General features: G+C 44.5%; 13 non-coding genes across 13 annotated transcripts; all 13 read left to right on the plus strand.

Annotated features, from left to right (window-relative positions):
• Nucleotides 1-569: 569 nt before the first annotated feature.
• LOC125736718 (5S ribosomal RNA) lies at nucleotides 570-688 on the plus strand. The gene has a single exon (XR_007395991.1). It is a non-coding gene; the product is annotated as a 5S ribosomal RNA (ribosomal RNA).
• A 1,078-nt stretch (nucleotides 689-1,766) lies between these two features.
• On the plus strand, nucleotides 1,767-1,885 carry LOC125733064 (5S ribosomal RNA). Its single transcript, XR_007392422.1, has one exon. It is a non-coding gene; the product is annotated as a 5S ribosomal RNA (ribosomal RNA).
• A 1,076-nt stretch (nucleotides 1,886-2,961) lies between these two features.
• Nucleotides 2,962-3,080, plus strand: LOC125734513 (5S ribosomal RNA). Its single transcript, XR_007393822.1, has one exon. It is a non-coding gene; the product is annotated as a 5S ribosomal RNA (ribosomal RNA).
• A 1,078-nt stretch (nucleotides 3,081-4,158) lies between these two features.
• LOC125733065 (5S ribosomal RNA) lies at nucleotides 4,159-4,277 on the plus strand. The gene has a single exon (XR_007392423.1). It is a non-coding gene; the product is annotated as a 5S ribosomal RNA (ribosomal RNA).
• A 1,076-nt stretch (nucleotides 4,278-5,353) lies between these two features.
• LOC125734514 (5S ribosomal RNA) lies at nucleotides 5,354-5,472 on the plus strand. Its single transcript, XR_007393823.1, has one exon. It is a non-coding gene; the product is annotated as a 5S ribosomal RNA (ribosomal RNA).
• A 1,075-nt stretch (nucleotides 5,473-6,547) lies between these two features.
• LOC125733474 (5S ribosomal RNA) lies at nucleotides 6,548-6,666 on the plus strand. The gene has a single exon (XR_007392819.1). It is a non-coding gene; the product is annotated as a 5S ribosomal RNA (ribosomal RNA).
• Nucleotides 6,667-7,741: 1,075 nt separating this feature from the next.
• Nucleotides 7,742-7,860, plus strand: LOC125736442 (5S ribosomal RNA). Its single transcript, XR_007395720.1, has one exon. It is a non-coding gene; the product is annotated as a 5S ribosomal RNA (ribosomal RNA).
• Nucleotides 7,861-8,935: 1,075 nt separating this feature from the next.
• LOC125731042 (5S ribosomal RNA) lies at nucleotides 8,936-9,054 on the plus strand. The gene has a single exon (XR_007391332.1). It is a non-coding gene; the product is annotated as a 5S ribosomal RNA (ribosomal RNA).
• A 1,077-nt stretch (nucleotides 9,055-10,131) lies between these two features.
• On the plus strand, nucleotides 10,132-10,250 carry LOC125730979 (5S ribosomal RNA). Its single transcript, XR_007391272.1, has one exon. It is a non-coding gene; the product is annotated as a 5S ribosomal RNA (ribosomal RNA).
• A 1,075-nt stretch (nucleotides 10,251-11,325) lies between these two features.
• Nucleotides 11,326-11,444, plus strand: LOC125735904 (5S ribosomal RNA). The gene has a single exon (XR_007395189.1). It is a non-coding gene; the product is annotated as a 5S ribosomal RNA (ribosomal RNA).
• A 1,075-nt stretch (nucleotides 11,445-12,519) lies between these two features.
• On the plus strand, nucleotides 12,520-12,638 carry LOC125731170 (5S ribosomal RNA). Its single transcript, XR_007391453.1, has one exon. It is a non-coding gene; the product is annotated as a 5S ribosomal RNA (ribosomal RNA).
• Nucleotides 12,639-13,713: 1,075 nt separating this feature from the next.
• LOC125734084 (5S ribosomal RNA) lies at nucleotides 13,714-13,832 on the plus strand. The gene has a single exon (XR_007393410.1). It is a non-coding gene; the product is annotated as a 5S ribosomal RNA (ribosomal RNA).
• A 1,084-nt stretch (nucleotides 13,833-14,916) lies between these two features.
• Nucleotides 14,917-15,035, plus strand: LOC125734627 (5S ribosomal RNA). Its single transcript, XR_007393931.1, has one exon. It is a non-coding gene; the product is annotated as a 5S ribosomal RNA (ribosomal RNA).
• The last annotated feature ends 672 nt before the right edge of the window (nucleotides 15,036-15,707 follow it).

A 15,707-nucleotide genomic window follows, 5' to 3' on the forward strand; every position in this document is an offset into this window, starting at 1 on the left:
GAATTAGGGATGGAAACTTCTTTGCTGGTGGTAGAAGCGGTCTGGTGAATTTTTAGAGAGAAGAGGCCGTCGATGTTTGAATGTAGAAAATTGTTCTGGCTGCAGCCTGCAGTATGGACTTGTTGGTGTGTGTAGCTCCCAGTGTTCTGACAGCGCGACGTTTTGGGGAAGCATGTGATTCAGCAGCTACCAGTGGGCTTCGTGCGGCGGAGATTTTGTGGCTGTTAGCGGAGTTGATAACAGAGGGTCGTTAAGAGAAGCCTGCATGCAGTAGGCAAAGGAGTAATGTTTGCCGGCGGGGGACGTGCGGCGATTAACCTGTGCGGTAGTGAAAAGGAGTTAAAAAGAAGGAAGTGTGCGGATGCGGAAAGAATGGAATAATTGTGGTAGGCTGCCGGCTGAGTAGTTTGGTGAATGTTTGGTGTGGGTCCGGCGCTGCCGATTGGATGGTGGGGCTGCAGTGTGAGTCAGATAAAAAAAAAAAAAAGAACATTAGTAGTATCCAATGGGACCAACTGGCATGTATAGAGGCGTGTAATGCAAAAGGGCTGTTTTTGGTAGCATATCTCGCTTACGGCCATACCACCCTGAACACGCCTGATCTCGTCTGATCTCGGAAGCTAAGCAGGGTAGGGTCTGGTTAGTACTTGGATGGGAGACCACCTAGGAATACCAGGTGCTGTAACTTTTTCTCACTTTTACTTTATACAGGGGGCGCTCCACTTCACGATTAATTTAAATCTATCACTCCCCTTCCATTTTACTATTTTATATATATATATTTTTTTTTCTCTCATTCATAAAGGCAGCTTTTAGAAACCGTTTTACTCTAAATACTTCCTGGTAATTCAAGGTGCTGTAAGCTGTTCGTGCCTTTATTCCACCAGGGCGCGATCTTCTCACAAACTTGAAGACTGTCACTCCCCATTCACGTTTTACAACTTATTGTTAACGATAAAGAGACAGCTTTTTACACACAGTTTTAAACAAAGTACTGATATTATTCCTCTTCAACTGACCGCTTTGTTTTCTATGCAAAAACCACTTCGCCACAGAAGACTCGATATTATTGGCATAGCAAGTTCTGCTCTTCTCCTTTCAAAACTTGCTAAAAGCTGTATTTAAAAGAAGAGATTGGACGGGGTAATTCACACCCTTCAATGCCAGCTTAATGTTTAGGTTAGTGGGAGTCACAGAGGAATTAGGGATGGAAACTTCTTTGCTGGTGGTAGAAGCGGTCTGGTGAATTTTTAGAGAGAAGAGGCCGTCGATGTTTGAATGTAGAAAATTGTTCTGGCTGCAGCCTGCATTATGGACTTGTTGGTGTGTGTAGCTCCCAGTGTTCTGACAGCGCGACGTTTTGGGGAAGCATGTGATTCAGCAGCTACCAGTGGGCTTCGTGCGGCGGAGATTTTGTGGCTGTTAGCGGATTTGATAACAGAGGGTCGTTAAGAGAAGCCTGCATGCAGTAGGCAAAGGAGTAATGTTTGCCGGCGGGGGACGTGCGGCGATTAACCTGTGCGGTAGTGAAAAGGAGTTAAAAAGAAGGAAGTGTGCGGATGCGGAAAGAATGGAATAATTGTGGTAGGCTGCCGGCTGAGTAGTTTGGTGAATGTTTGGTGTGGGTCCGGCGCTGCCGATTGGATGGTGGGGCTGCAGTGTGAGTCAGATAAAAAAAAAAAAAGAACATTAGTAGGATCCAATGGGACCAACTGGCATGTATAGAGGCGTGTAATGCAAAAGGGCTGTTTTTGGTAGCATGTCTCGCTTACGGCCATACCACCCTGAACACACCCGATCTCGTCTGATCTCGGAAGCTAAGCAGCGTAGGGTCAGGTTAGTACTTGGATGGGAGACCACCTGGGAATACCAGGTGCTGTAAGCTTTTCTCACTTTTACTTTATACAGGGGGCGCTCCACTTCACGATTAATTTAAATCTATCACTCCCCTTCCATTTTACTATATTATATATATATTTTTTTTTTCTCTCATTCATAAAGGCAGCTTTTAGAAACCGTTTTACTCTAAATACTTCCTGGTAATTCTAGGTGCTGTAAGCTGTTCGTGCCTTTATACCACCAGGGCGCGATCTTCTCACAAACTTGAAGACTGTCACTCCCCATTCACGTTTTACAACTTATTGTTAATGATAAAGAGACAGCTTTTTACACACAGTTTTAAACAAAGTACTGATATTATTCCTCTTCAACTGACCGCTTTGTTTTCTATGCAAAAACCACTTCGCCACAGAAGACTCGATATTATTGGCATAGCAAGTTCTGCTCTTCTCCTTTCAAAACTTGCTAAAAGCTGTATTTAAAAGAACAGATTGGCCGGGGTAATTCACACCCTTCAATGCCAGCTTAATGTTTAGGTTAGTGGGAGTCACAGAGGAATTAGGGATGGAAACTTCTTTGCTGGTGGTAGAAGCGGTCTGGTGAATTTTTAGAGAGAAGAGGCCGTCGATGTTTGAATGTAGAAAATTGTTCTGGCTGCAGCCTGCAGTATGGACTTGTTGGTGTGTGTAGCTCCCAGTGTTCTGACAGCGCGACGTTTTGGGGAAGCATGTGATTCAGCAGCTACCAGTGGGCTTCGTGCGGCGGAGATTTTGTGGCTGTTAGCGGAGTTGATAACAGAGGGTCGTTAAGAGAAGCCTGCATGCAGTAGGCAAAGGAGTAATGTTTGCCGGCGGGGGACGTGCGGCGATTAACCTGTGCGGTAGTGAAAAGGAGTTAAAAAGAAGGAAGTGTGCGGATGCGGAAAGAATGGAATAATTGTGGTAGGCTGCCGGCTGAGTAGTTTGGTGAATGTTTGGTGTGGGTCCGGCGCTGCCGATTGGATGGTGGTGCTGCAGTGTGAGTCAGATAAAAAAAAAAAAAACCAGGAGTAGGATCCAATGGGACTAACTGGCATGTATAGACGCGTGTAATGCAAAAGGGCTGTTTTTGGTCACGTCTCTCACTTACGGCCATACCACCCTGAACACGCCCGATCTCATTCGATCTCGGAAGCCAAGCAGGGTAGGGTCTGGTCAGTACTTGGATGGGAGACCTCCTGGGAATACCAGGTGCTGTAAGCTTTTCTCACTTTTACTTTATACAGGGGGCGCTCCACTTCACGATTTATTTAAATCTATCACTCCCCTTCCATTTTACTATTTTATATATATATATATTTTTCTCTCATTCATAAAGGCAGCTTTTACACACCGTTTTACTCTAAATACTTCCTGGTAATTCTAGGTGCTGTAAGCTGTTCGTGCCTTTATTCCACCAGGGCGCGATCTTCTCACAAACTTGAAGACTGTCACTCCCCATTCACGTTTTACAACTTATTGTTAATGATAAAGAGACAGCTTTTTCACACAGTTTTAAACAAAGTACTGATATTATTCCTCTTCAACTGACCGCTTTGTTTTCTATGCAAAAACCACTTCGCCACAGAAGACTCGATATTATTGGCATAGCAAGTTCTGCTCTTCTCCTTTCAAAACTTGCTAAAAGCTGTATTTAAAAGAACAGATTGGCCGGGGTAATTCACACCCTTCAATGCCAGCTTAATGTTTAGGTTAGTGGGAATCACAGAGGAATTAGGGATGGAAACTTCTTTGCTGGTGGTAGAAGCGGTCTGGTGAATTTTTAGAGAGAAGAGGCCGTCGATGTTTGAATGTAGAAAATTGTTCTGGCTGCAGCCTGCATTATGGACTTGTTGGTGTGTGTAGCTCCCAGTGTTCTGACAGCGCGACGTTTTGGGGAAGCATGTGATTCAGCAGCTACCAGTGGGCTTCGTGCGGCGGAGATTTTGTGGCTGTTAGCGGAGTTGATAACAGAGGGTCGTTAAGAGAAGCCTGCATGCAGTAGGCAAAGGAGTAATGTTTGCCGGCGGGGGACGTGCGGCGATTAACCTGTGCGGTAGTGAAAAGGAGTTAAAAAGAAGGAAGTGTGCGGATGCGGAAAGAATGGAATAATTGTGGTAGGCTGCCGGCTGAGTAGTTTGGTGAATGTTTGGTGTGGGTCCGGCGCTGCCGATTGGATGGTGGGGCTGCAGTGTGAGTCAGATAAAAAAAAAAAAAAAAGAACATTAGTAGGATCCAATGGGACCAACTGGCATGTATAGAGGCGTGTAATGCAAAAGGGCTGTTTTTGGTAGCATGTCTCGCTTACGGCCATACCACCCTGAACACACCCGATCTCGTCTGATCTCGGAAGCTAAGCAGCGTAGGGTCAGGTTAGTACTTGGATGGGAGACCACCTGGGAATACCAGGTGCTGTAAGCTTTTCTCACTTTTACTTTATACAGGGGGCGCTCCACTTCACGATTAATTTAAATCTATCACTCCCCTTCCATTTTACTATATTATATATATATTTTTTTTTTCTCTCATTCATAAAGGCAGCTTTTAGAAACCGTTTTACTCTAAATACTTCCTGGTAATTCTAGGTGCTGTAAGCTGTTCGTGCCTTTATACCACCAGGGCGCGATCTTCTCACAAACTTGAAGACTGTCACTCCCCATTCACGTTTTACAACTTATTGTTAATGATAAAGAGACAGCTTTTTACACACAGTTTTTAACAAAGTACTGATATTATTCCTCTTCAACTGACCGCTTTGTTTTCTATGCAAAAACCACTTCGCCACAGAAGACTCGATATTATTGGCATAGCAAGTTCTGCTCTTCTCCTTTCAAAACTTGCTAAAAGCTGTATTTAAAAGAACAGATTGGCCGGGGTAATTCACACCCTTCAATGCCAGCTTAATGTTTAGGTTAGTGGGAGTCACAGAGGAATTAGGGATGGAAACTTCTTTGCTGGTGGTAGAAGCGGTCTGGTGAATTTTTAGAGAGAAGAGGCCGTCGATGTTTGAATGTAGAAAATTGTTCTGGCTGCAGCCTGCAGTATGGACTTGTTGGTGTGTGTAGCTCCCAGTGTTCTGACAGCGCGACGTTTTGGGGAAGCATGTGATTCAGCAGCTACCAGTGGGCTTCGTGCGGCGGAGATTTTGTGGCTGTTAGCGGAGTTGATAACAGAGGGTCGTTAAGAGAAGCCTGCATGCAGTAGGCAAAGGAGTAATGTTTGCCGGCGGGGGACGTGCGGCGATTAACCTGTGCGGTAGTGAAAAGGAGTTAAAAAGAAGGAAGTGTGCGGATGCGGAAAGAATGGAATAATTGTGGTAGGCTGCCGGCTGAGTAGTTTGGTGAATGTTTGGTGTGGGTCCGGCGCTGCCGATTGGATGGTGGTGCTGCAGTGTGAGTCAGATAAAAAAAAAAAAAACCAGGAGTAGGATCCAATGGGACTAACTGGCATGTATAGACGCGTGTAATGCAAAAGGGCTGTTTTTGGTCACGTCTCTCACTTACGGCCATACCACCCTGAACACGCCCGATCTCATTCGATCTCGGAAGCCAAGCAGGGTAGGGTCTGGTCAGTACTTGGATGGGAGACCTCCTGGGAATACCAGGTGCTGTAAGCTTTTCTCACTTTTACTTTATACAGGGGGCGCTCCACTTCACGATTTATTTAAATCTATCACTCCCCTTCCATTTTACTATTTTATATATATATATATTTTTCTCTCATTCATAAAGGCAGCTTTTACACACCGTTTTACTCTAAATACTTCCTGGTAATTCTAGGTGCTGTAAGCTCTTCGTGCCTTTATTCCACCAGGGCGCGATCTTCTCACAAACTTGAAGACTGTCACTCCCCATTCACGTTTTACAACTTATTGTTAATGATAAAGAGACAGCTTTTTACACACAGTTTTAAACAAAGTACTGATATTATTCCTCTTCAACTGACCGCTTTGTTTTCTATGCAAAAAGCACTTCGCCACAGAAGACTCGATATTATTGGCATAGCAAGTTCTGCTCTTCTCCTTTCAAAACTTGCTAAAAGCTGTATTTAAAAGAACAGATTGGCCGGGGTAATTCACACCCTTCAATGCCAGCTTAATGTTTAGGTTAGTGGGAATCACAGAGGAATTAGGGATGGAAACTTCTTTGCTGGTGGTAGAAGCGGTCTGGTGAATTTTTAGAGAGAAGAGGCCGTCGATGTTTGAATGTAGAAAATTGTTCTGGCTGCAGCCTGCAGTATGGACTTGTTGGTGTGTGTAGCTCCCAGTGTTCTGACAGCGCGACGTTTTGGGGAAGCATGTGATTCAGCAGCTACCAGTGGGCTTCGTGCGGCGGAGATTTTGTGGCTGTTAGCGGAGTTGATAACAGAGGGTCGTTAAGAGAAGCCTGCATGCAGTAGGCAAAGGAGTAATGTTTGCCGGCGGGGGACGTGCGGCGATTAACCTGTGCGGTAGTGAAAAGGAGTTAAAAAGGAGGAAGTGTGCGGATGCGGAAAGAATGGAATAATTGTGGTAGGCTGCCGGCTGAGTAGTTTGGTGAATGTTTGGTGTGGGTCCGGCGCTGCCGATTGGATGGTGGTGCTGCAGTGTGAGTCAGATAAAAAAAAAAAAAACCAGGAGTAGGGTCCAATGGGACTAACTGGCATGTATAGACGCGTGTAATGCAAAAGGGCTGTTTTTGGTCGCGTCTCTCGCTTATGGCCATACCACCCTGAACACACCCGATCTCATCCGATCTTGGAAGCCAAGCAGGGTAGGGTCTGGTTAGTACTTGGATGGGAGACCTCCTGGGAATACCAGGTGCTGTAAGCTTTTCTCACTTTTACTTTATACAGGGGGCGCTCCACTTCACGATTAATTTAAATCTATCACTCCCCTTCCATTTTACTATTTTATATATATATATATTTTTCTCTCATTCATAAAGGCAGCTTTTACACACCGTTTTACTCCAAATACTTCCTGGTAATTCTAGGTGCTGTAAGCTGTTCGTGCCTTTATTCCACCAGGGCGCGATCTTCTCACAAACTTGAAGACTGTTTCTCCCAATTCACGTTTTACAACTTATTGTTAATGATAAAGAGACAGCTTTTTACACACAATTTTAAACAAAGTACTGATATTATTCCTCTTCAACTGACCGCTTTGTTTTCTATGCAAAAACCACTTCGCCACAGAAGACTCAATATTATTGGCATAGCAAGTTCTGCTCTTCTCCTTTCAAAACTTGCTAAAAGCTGTATTTAAAAGAACAGATTGGCCGGGGTAATTCACACCCTTCAATGCCAGCTTAATGTTTAGGTTAGTGGGAATCACAGAGGAATTAGGGATGGAAACTTCTTTGCTGGTGGTAGAAGCGGTCTGGTGAATTTTTAGAGAGAAGAGGCCGTCGATGTTTGAATGTAGAAAATTGTTCTGGCTGCAGCCTGCAGTATGGACTTGTTGGTGTGTGTAGCTCCCAGTGTTCTGACAGCGCGACGTTTTGGGGAAGCATGTGATTCAGCAGCTACCAGTGGGCTTCGTGCGGCGGAGATTTTGTGGCTATTAGCGGAGTTGATAACAGAGGGTCATTAAGAGAAGCCTGCATGCAGTAGGCAAAGGAGTAATGTTTGCCGGCGGGGGACGTGCGGCGATTAACCTGTGCGGTAGTGAAAAGGAGTTAAAAAGAAGGAAGTGTGCGGATGCGGAAAGAATGGAATAATTGTGGTAGGCTGCCGGCTGAGTAGTTTGGTGAATGTTTGGTGTGGGTCCGGCGCTGCCGATTGGATGGTGGTGCTGCAGTGTGAGTCAGATAAAAAAAAAAAAAACCAGGAGTAGGATCCAATGGGACTAACTGGCATGTATAGACGCGTGTAATGCAAAAGGGCTGTTTTTGGTTGCGTCTCTCGCTTATGGCCATACCACCCTGAACACGCCCGATCTCGTCTGATCTCGGAAGCTAAGGAGGGTAGGTTCTGGTTAGTACTTGGATGGGAGACCACCTGGGAATACCAGGTGCTGTAAGCTTTTCTCACTTTTACTTTATACAGGGGGCGCTCCACTTCACGATTTATTTAAATCTATCACTCCCCTTCCATTTTACTATTTTATATATATATTTTTTTTCTCTCATTCATAAAGGCAGCTTTTACACACCGTTTTACTCTAAATACTTCCTGGTAATTCTAGGTGCTGTAAGCTGTCCGTGCCTTTATTCCACCAGGGCGCGATCTTCTCACAAACTTGAAGACTGTCACTCCCCATTCACGTTTTACAACTTATTGTTAATGATAAAGAGACAGCTTTTTACACACAGTTTTAAACAAAGTACTGATATTATTCCTCTTCAACTGACCGCTTTGTTTTCTATGCAAAAACCACTTCGCCACAGAAGACTCGATATTATTGGCATAGCAAGTTCTGCTCTTCTCCTTTCAAAACTTGCTAAAAGCTGTATTTAAAAGAACAGATTGGCCGGGGTAATTCACACCCTTCAATGCCAGCTTAATGTTTAGGTTAGTGGGAATCACAGAGGAATTAGGGATGGAAACTTCTTTGCTGGTGGTAGAAGCGGTCTGGTGAATTTTTAGAGAGAAGAGGCCGTCGATGTTTGAATGTAGAAAATTGTTCTGGCTGCAGCCTGCAGTATGGACTTGTTGGTGTGTGTAGCTCCCAGTGTTCTGACAGCGCGACGTTTTGGGGAAGCATGTGATTCAGCAGCTACCAGTGGGCTTCGTGCGGCGGAGATTTTGTGGCTGTTAGCGGAGTTGATAACAGAGGGTCATTAAGAGAAGCCTGCATGCAGTAGGCAAAGGAGTAATGTTTGCCGGCGGGGGACGTGCGGCGATTAACCTGTGCGGTAGTGAAAAGGAGTTAAAAAGAAGGAAGTGTGCGGATGCGGAAAGAATGGAATAATTGTGGTAGGCTGCCGGCTGAGTAGTTTGGTGAATGTTTGGTGTGGGTCCGGCGCTGCCGATTGGATGGTGGTGCTGCAGTGTGAGTCAGATAAAAAAAAAAAAAAAGCAGGAGTAGGATCCAATGGGACTAACTGGCATGTATAGACGCGTGTAATGCAAAAGGGCTGTTTTTGGTAGCATCTTTCGCTTACGGCCATACCACCCTGAACACGCCTGATCTCGTCTGATCTCGGAAGCTAAGGAGGGTAGGTTCTGGTTAGTACTTGGATAGGAGACCACCTGGGAATACCAGGTGCTGTAAGCTTTTCGCACTTTTACTTTATACAGGGGGCGCTCCACTTCACGATTTATTTAAATCTATCACTCCCCTTCCATTTTACTATTTTATATATATATTTTTTTTTCTCTCATTCATAAAGGCAGCTTTTACACACCGTTTTACTCTAAATACTTCCTGGTAATTCTAGGTGCTGTAAGCTGTCCGTGCCTTTATTCCACCAGGGCGCGATCTTCTCACAAACTTGAAGACTGTCACTCCCCATTCACGTTTTACAACTTATTGTTAATGATAAAGAGACAACTTTTTACACACAGTTTTAAACAAAGTACTGATATTATTCCTCTTCAACTGACCGCTTTGTTTTCTATGCAAAAACCACTTCGCCACAGAAGACTCGATATTATTGGCATAGCAAGTTCTGCTCTTCTCCTTTCAAAACTTGCTAAAAGCTGTATTTAAAAGAACAGATTGGACGGGGTAATTCACACCCTTCAATGCCAGCTTAATGTTTAGGTTAGTGGGAGTCACAGAGGAATTAGGGATGGAAACTTCTTTGCTGGTGGTAGAAGCGGTCTGGTGAATTTTTAGAGAGAAGAGGCCGTCGATGTCTGAATGTAGAAAATTGTTCTGGCTGCAGCCTGCATTATGGACTTGTTGGTGTGTGTAGCTCCCAGTGTTCTGACAGCGCGACGTTTTGGGGAAGCATGTGATTCAGCAGCTACCAGTGGGCTTCGTGCGGCGGAGATTTTGTGGCTGTTAGCGGAGTTGATAACAGAGGGTCGTTAAGAGAAGCCTGCATGAGGTAGGCAAAGGAGTAATGTTTGCCGTCGGGGGACGTGCGGCGAATAACCTGTGCGGTAGTGAAAAGGAGTTAAAAAGAAAGAAGTGTGCGGATGCGGAAAGAATGGAATAATTGTGGTAGGCTGCCGGCTGAGTAGTTTGGTGAATGTTTGGTGTGGGTCCGGCGCTGCCGATTGGATGGTGGTGCTGCAGTGTGAGTCAGATAAAAAAAAAAAAAAAACCAGGAGTAGGATCCAATGGGACTAACTGGCATGTATAGACGCGTGTAATGCAAAAGGGCTGTTTTTGGTCGCGTCTCTCGCTTACGGCCAAACCACCCTGAACACGCCCGATATCGTCTGATCTCGGAAGCTAAGCAGGGTAGGTTTTGGTTAGTACTTGGATGGGAGACCACCTGGGAATACCAGGTGCTGTAAGCTTTTCTCACTTTTACTTTATACAGGGGGCGCTCCACTTCACGATTAATTTAAATCTATCACTCCCCTTCCATTTTACTATTTTATATATATTTTTTTTTTCTCTCATTCATAAAGGCAGCTTTTACACACCGTTTTACTCTAAATACTTCCTGGTAATTATAGGTGCTGTAAGCTGTTCGTGCCTTTATTCCAGCAGGGCGCGATCTTCTCACAAACTTGAAGACTGTCACTCCCCATTCACGTTTTACAACTTATTGTTAATGATAAAGAGACAGCTTTTTACACACAGTTTTAAACAAAGTACTGATATTATTCCTCTTCAACTGACCGCTTTGTTTTCTATGCAAAAAGCACTTCGCCACATAAGACTCGATATTATTGGCATAGCAAGTTCTGCTCTTCTCCTTTCAAAACTTGCTAAAAGCTGTATTTAAAAGAACAGATTGGCCGGGGTAATTCACACCCTTCAATGCCAGCTTAATGTTTAGGTTAGTGGGAATCACAGAGGAATTAGGGATGGAAACTTCTTTGCTGGTGGTAGAAGCGGTTTGGTGAATTTTTAGAGAGAAGAGGCCGTCGATGTTTGAATGTAGAAAATAGGTCTGGCTGCAGCCTGCAGTATGGACTTGTTGGTGTGTGTAGCTCCCAGTGTTCTGACAGCGCGACGTTTTGGGGAAGCATGTGATTCAGCAGCTACCAGTGGGCTTCGTGCGGCGGAGATTTTGTGGCTGTTAGCGGAGTTGATAACAGAGAGTCGTTAAGAGAAGCCTGCATGAGGTAGGCAAAGGAGTAATGTTTGCCGTCGGGGGACGTGCGGCGATTAACCTGTGCGGTAGTGAAAAGGAGTTAAAAAGAAAGAAGTGTGCGGATGCGGAAAGAATGGAATAATTGTGGTAGGCTGCCGGCTGAGTAGTTTGGTGAATGTTTGGTGTGGGTCCGGCGCTGCCGATTGGATGGTGGTGCTGCAGTGTGAGTCAGATAAAAAAAAAAAAAAAGCAGGAGTAGGATCCAATGGGACTAACTGGCATGTATAGACGCGTGTAATGCAAAAGGGCTGTTTTTGGTAGCATCTTTCGCTTACGGCCATACCACCCTGAACACGCCCGATCTCGTCTGATCTCGGAAGCTAAGGAGGGTAGGTTCTGGTTAGTACTTGGATGGGAGACCACCTGGGAATACCAGGTGCTGTAAGCTTTTCTCACTTTTACTTTATACAGGGGGCGCTCCACTTGACGATTTATTTAAATCTATCACTCCCCTTCCATTTTACTATTTTATATATATATTTTTTTTTCTCTCATTCATAAAGGCAGCTTTTACACACCGTTTTACTCTAAATACTTCCTGGTAATTCTAGGTGCTGTAAGCTGTTCGTGCCTTTATTCCACCAGGGCGCGATCTTCTCACAAACTTGAAGACTGTCACTCCCCATTCACGTTTTACAACTTATTGTTAATGATAAAGAGACAGCTTTTTACACACAGTTTTAAACAAAGTACTGATATTATTCCTCTTCAACTGACCGCTTTGTTTTCTATGCAAAAAGCACTTCGCCACATAAGACTCGATATTATTGGCATAGCAAGTTCTGCTCTTCTCCTTTCAAAACTTGCTAAAAGCTGTATTTAAAAGAACAGATTGGCCGGGGTAATTCACACCCTTCAATGCCAGCTTAATGTTTAGGTTAGTGGGAATCACAGAGGAATTAGGGATGGAAACTTCTTTGCTGGTGCTAGAAGCGGTCTGGTGAATTTTTAGAGAGAAGAGGCCGTCGATGTTTGAATGTAGAAAATTGTTCTGGCTGCAGCCTGCAGTATGGACTTGTTGGTGTGTGTAGCTCCCAGTGTTCTGACAGCACGACGTTTTGGGGAAGCATGTGATTCAGCAGCTACCAGTGGGCTTCGTGCGGCGGAGATTTTGTGGCTGTTAGCGGAGTTGATAACAGAGGGTCATTAAGAGAAGCCTGCATGCAGTAGGCAAAGGAGTAATGTTTGCCGGCGGGGGACGTGCGGCGATTAACCTGTGCGGTAGTGAAAAGGAGTTAAAAAGAAGGAAGTGTGCGGATGCGGAAAGAATGGAATAATTGTGGTAGGCTGCCGGCTGAGTAGTTTGGTGAATGTTTGGTGTGGGTCCGGCGCTGCCGATTGGATGGTGGTGCTGCAGTGTGAGTCAGATAAAAAAAAAAAAAAGCAGGAGTAGGATCCAATGGGACTAACTGGCATGTATAGACGCGTGTAATGCAAAAGGGCTGTTTTTGGTAGCATCTTTCGCTTACGGCCATACCACCCTGAACACGCCTGATCTCGTCTGATCTCGGAAGCTAAGGAGGATAGGTTCTGATTAGTACTTGGATGGGAGACCACCTGGGAATACCAGGTGCTGTAAGCTTTTCTCACTTTTACTTTATACAGGGGGCGCTCCACTTCACGATTTATTTAAATCTATCACTCCCCTTCCATTTTACTATTTTATATATATATTTTTTTTTCTCTCATTCATAAAGGCAGCTTTTACACACCGTTTTACTCTAAATACTTCCTGGTAATTCTAGGTGCTGTAAGCTGTCCGTGCCTTTATTCCACCAGGGCGCGATCTTCTCACAAACTTGAAGACTTTCACTCCCCATTCACGTTTTACAACTTATTGTTAATGATAAAGAGACAGCTTTTTACACACAGTTTTAAACAAAGTACTGATATTATTCCTCTTCTACTGACCGCTTTGTTTTCTATGCAAAAACCACTTCGCCACAGAAGACTCGATATTATTGGCATAGCAAGTTCTGCTCTTCTCCTTTCAAAACTTGCTAAAAGCTGTATTTAAAAGAACAGATTGGCCGGGGTAATTCACACCCTTCAATGCCAGCTTAATGTTTAGGTTAGTGGGAATCACAGAGGAATTAGGGATGGAAACTTCTTTGCTGGTGGTAGAAGCGGTCTGGTGAATTTTTAGAGAGAAGAGGCCGTCGATGTTTGAATGTAGAAAATAGGTCTGGCTGCAGCCTGCAGTATGGACTTGTTGGTGTGTGTAGCTCCCAGTGTTCTGACAGCGCGACGTTTTGGGGAAGCATGTGATTCAGCAGCTACCAGTGGGCTTCGTGCGGCGGAGATTTTGTGGCTGTTAGCGGAGTTGATAACAGAGGGTCGTTAAGAGAAGCCTGCATGAGGTAGGCAAAGGAGTAATGTTTGCCGTCGGGGGACGTGCGGCGATTAACCTGTGCGGTAGTGAAAAGGAGTTAAAAAGAAGGAAGTGTGCGGATGCGGAAAGAATGGAATAATTGTGGTAGGCTGCCGGCTGAGTAGTTTGGTGAATGTTTGGTGTGGGTCCGGCGCTGCCGATTGGATGGTGGGGCTGCAGTGTGAGTCAGATAAAAAAAAAAAAAAACAGGAGTAGGATCCAATGGGACTAACTGGCATGTATAGACGCGTGTAATGCAAAAGGGCTGTTTTTGGTAGCATCTCTCGCTTACGGCCATACCACCCTGAACACGCCTGATCTCGTCTGATCTCGGAAGCCAAGCAGGGTAGGGTCTGGTTAGTACTTGGATGGGAGACCACCTGGGAATACCAGGTGCTGTAAGCTTTTCTCACTTTTACTTTATACAGGGGGCGCTCCACTTCACGATTAATTTAAATCTATCACTCCCCTTCCATTTTACTATTTTATATATATATATATTTTTTTTTTTTTTTTTCTCATTCCTAAAGGCAGCTTTTAGAAACCGTTTTACTCTAAATACTTCCTGGTAATTCTAGGTGCTGTAAGCTGTTCGTGCCTTTATTCCACCAGGGCGCGATCTTCTCACAAACTTGAAGACTGTCACTCCCCATTCACGTTTTACAACTTATTGTTAATGATAAAGAGACAGCTTTTTACACACAGTTTTAAACAAAGTACTGATATTATTCCTCTTCAACAGACCGCTTTGTTTTCTATGCAAAAACCACTTCGCCACAGAAGACTCGATATTATTGGCATAGCAAGTTCTGCTCTTCTCCTTTCAAAACTTGCTAAAAGCTGTATTTAAAAGAACAGATTGGCCGGGGTAATTCACACCCTTCAATGCCAGCTTAATGTTTAGGTTAGTGGGAATCACAGAGGAATTAGGGATGGAAACTTCTTTGCTGGTGGTAGAAGCGGTCTGGTGAATTTTTAGAGAGAAGAGGCCGTCGATGTTTGAATGTAGAAAATTGTTCTGGCTGCAGCCTGCAGTATGGACTTGTTGGTGTGTGTAGCTCCCAGTGTTCTGACAGCGCGACGTTTTGGGGAAGCATGTGATTCAGCAGCTACCAGTGGGCTTCGTGCGGCGGAGATTTTGTGGCTGTTAGCGGAGTTGATAACAGAGGGTCGTTAAGAGAAGCCTGCATGCAGTAGGCAAAGGAGTAATGTTTGCCGGCGGGGGACGTGCGGCGATTAACCTGTGCGGTAGTGAAAAGGAGTTAAAAAGAAGGAAGTGTGCGGATGCGGAAAGAATGGAATAATTGTGGTAGGCTGCCGGCTGAGTAGTTTGGTGAATGTTTGGTGTGGGTCCCGCGCTGCCGATTGGATGGTGGGGCTGCAGTGTGAGTCAGATAAAAAAAAAAAAAACAGGAGTAGGATCCAATGGGACTAACTGGCATGTATAGACGCGTGTAATGCAAAAGGGCTGTTTTTGGTAGCGTCTCTCGCTTATAGCCATACCACCCTGAACACGCCCGATCTCATCCGATCTCGGAAGCCAAGCAGGGTAGGTTCTGGTTAGTACTTGGATGGGAGACCACCTGGGAATACCAGGTGCTGTAAGCTTTTCTCACTTTTACTTTATACAGGGGGCGCTCCACTTGACGATTTATTTAAATCTATCACTCCCCTTCCATTTTACTATTTTATATATATATTTTTTTTTCTCTCATTCATAAAGGCAGCTTTTACACACCGTTTTACTCTAAATACTTCCTGGTAATTCTAGGTGCTGTAAGCTGTTCGTGCCTTTATTCCACCAGGGCGCGATCTTCTCACAAACTTGAAGACTGTCACTCCCCATTCACGTTTTACAACTTATTGTTAATGATAAAGAGACAGCTTTTTACACACAGTTTTAAACAAAGTACTGATATTATTCCTCTTCAACTGACCGCTTTGTTTTCTATGCAAAAAGCACTTCGCCACATAAGACTCGATATTATTGGCATAGCAAGTTCTGCTCTTCTCCTTTCAAAACTTGCTAAAAGCTGTATTTAAAAGAACAGATTGGCCGGGGTAATTCACACCCTTCAATGCCAGCTTAATGTTTAGGTTAGTGGGAATCACAGAGGAATTAGGGATGGAAACTTCTTTGCTGGTGCTAGAAGCGGTCTGGTGAATTTTTAGAGAGAAGAGGCCGTCGATGTTTGAATGTAGAAAATTGTTCTGGCTGCAGCCTGCAGTATGGACTTGTTGGTGTGTGTAGCTCCCAGTGTTCTGACAGCACGACGTTTT

The sequence above is a fragment of the Brienomyrus brachyistius genome, chromosome 2 (genome assembly GCF_023856365.1).
Source record: "Brienomyrus brachyistius isolate T26 chromosome 2, BBRACH_0.4, whole genome shotgun sequence".
In the NCBI taxonomy this organism is placed as follows: Eukaryota; Metazoa; Chordata; class Actinopteri; order Osteoglossiformes; family Mormyridae; genus Brienomyrus; species Brienomyrus brachyistius.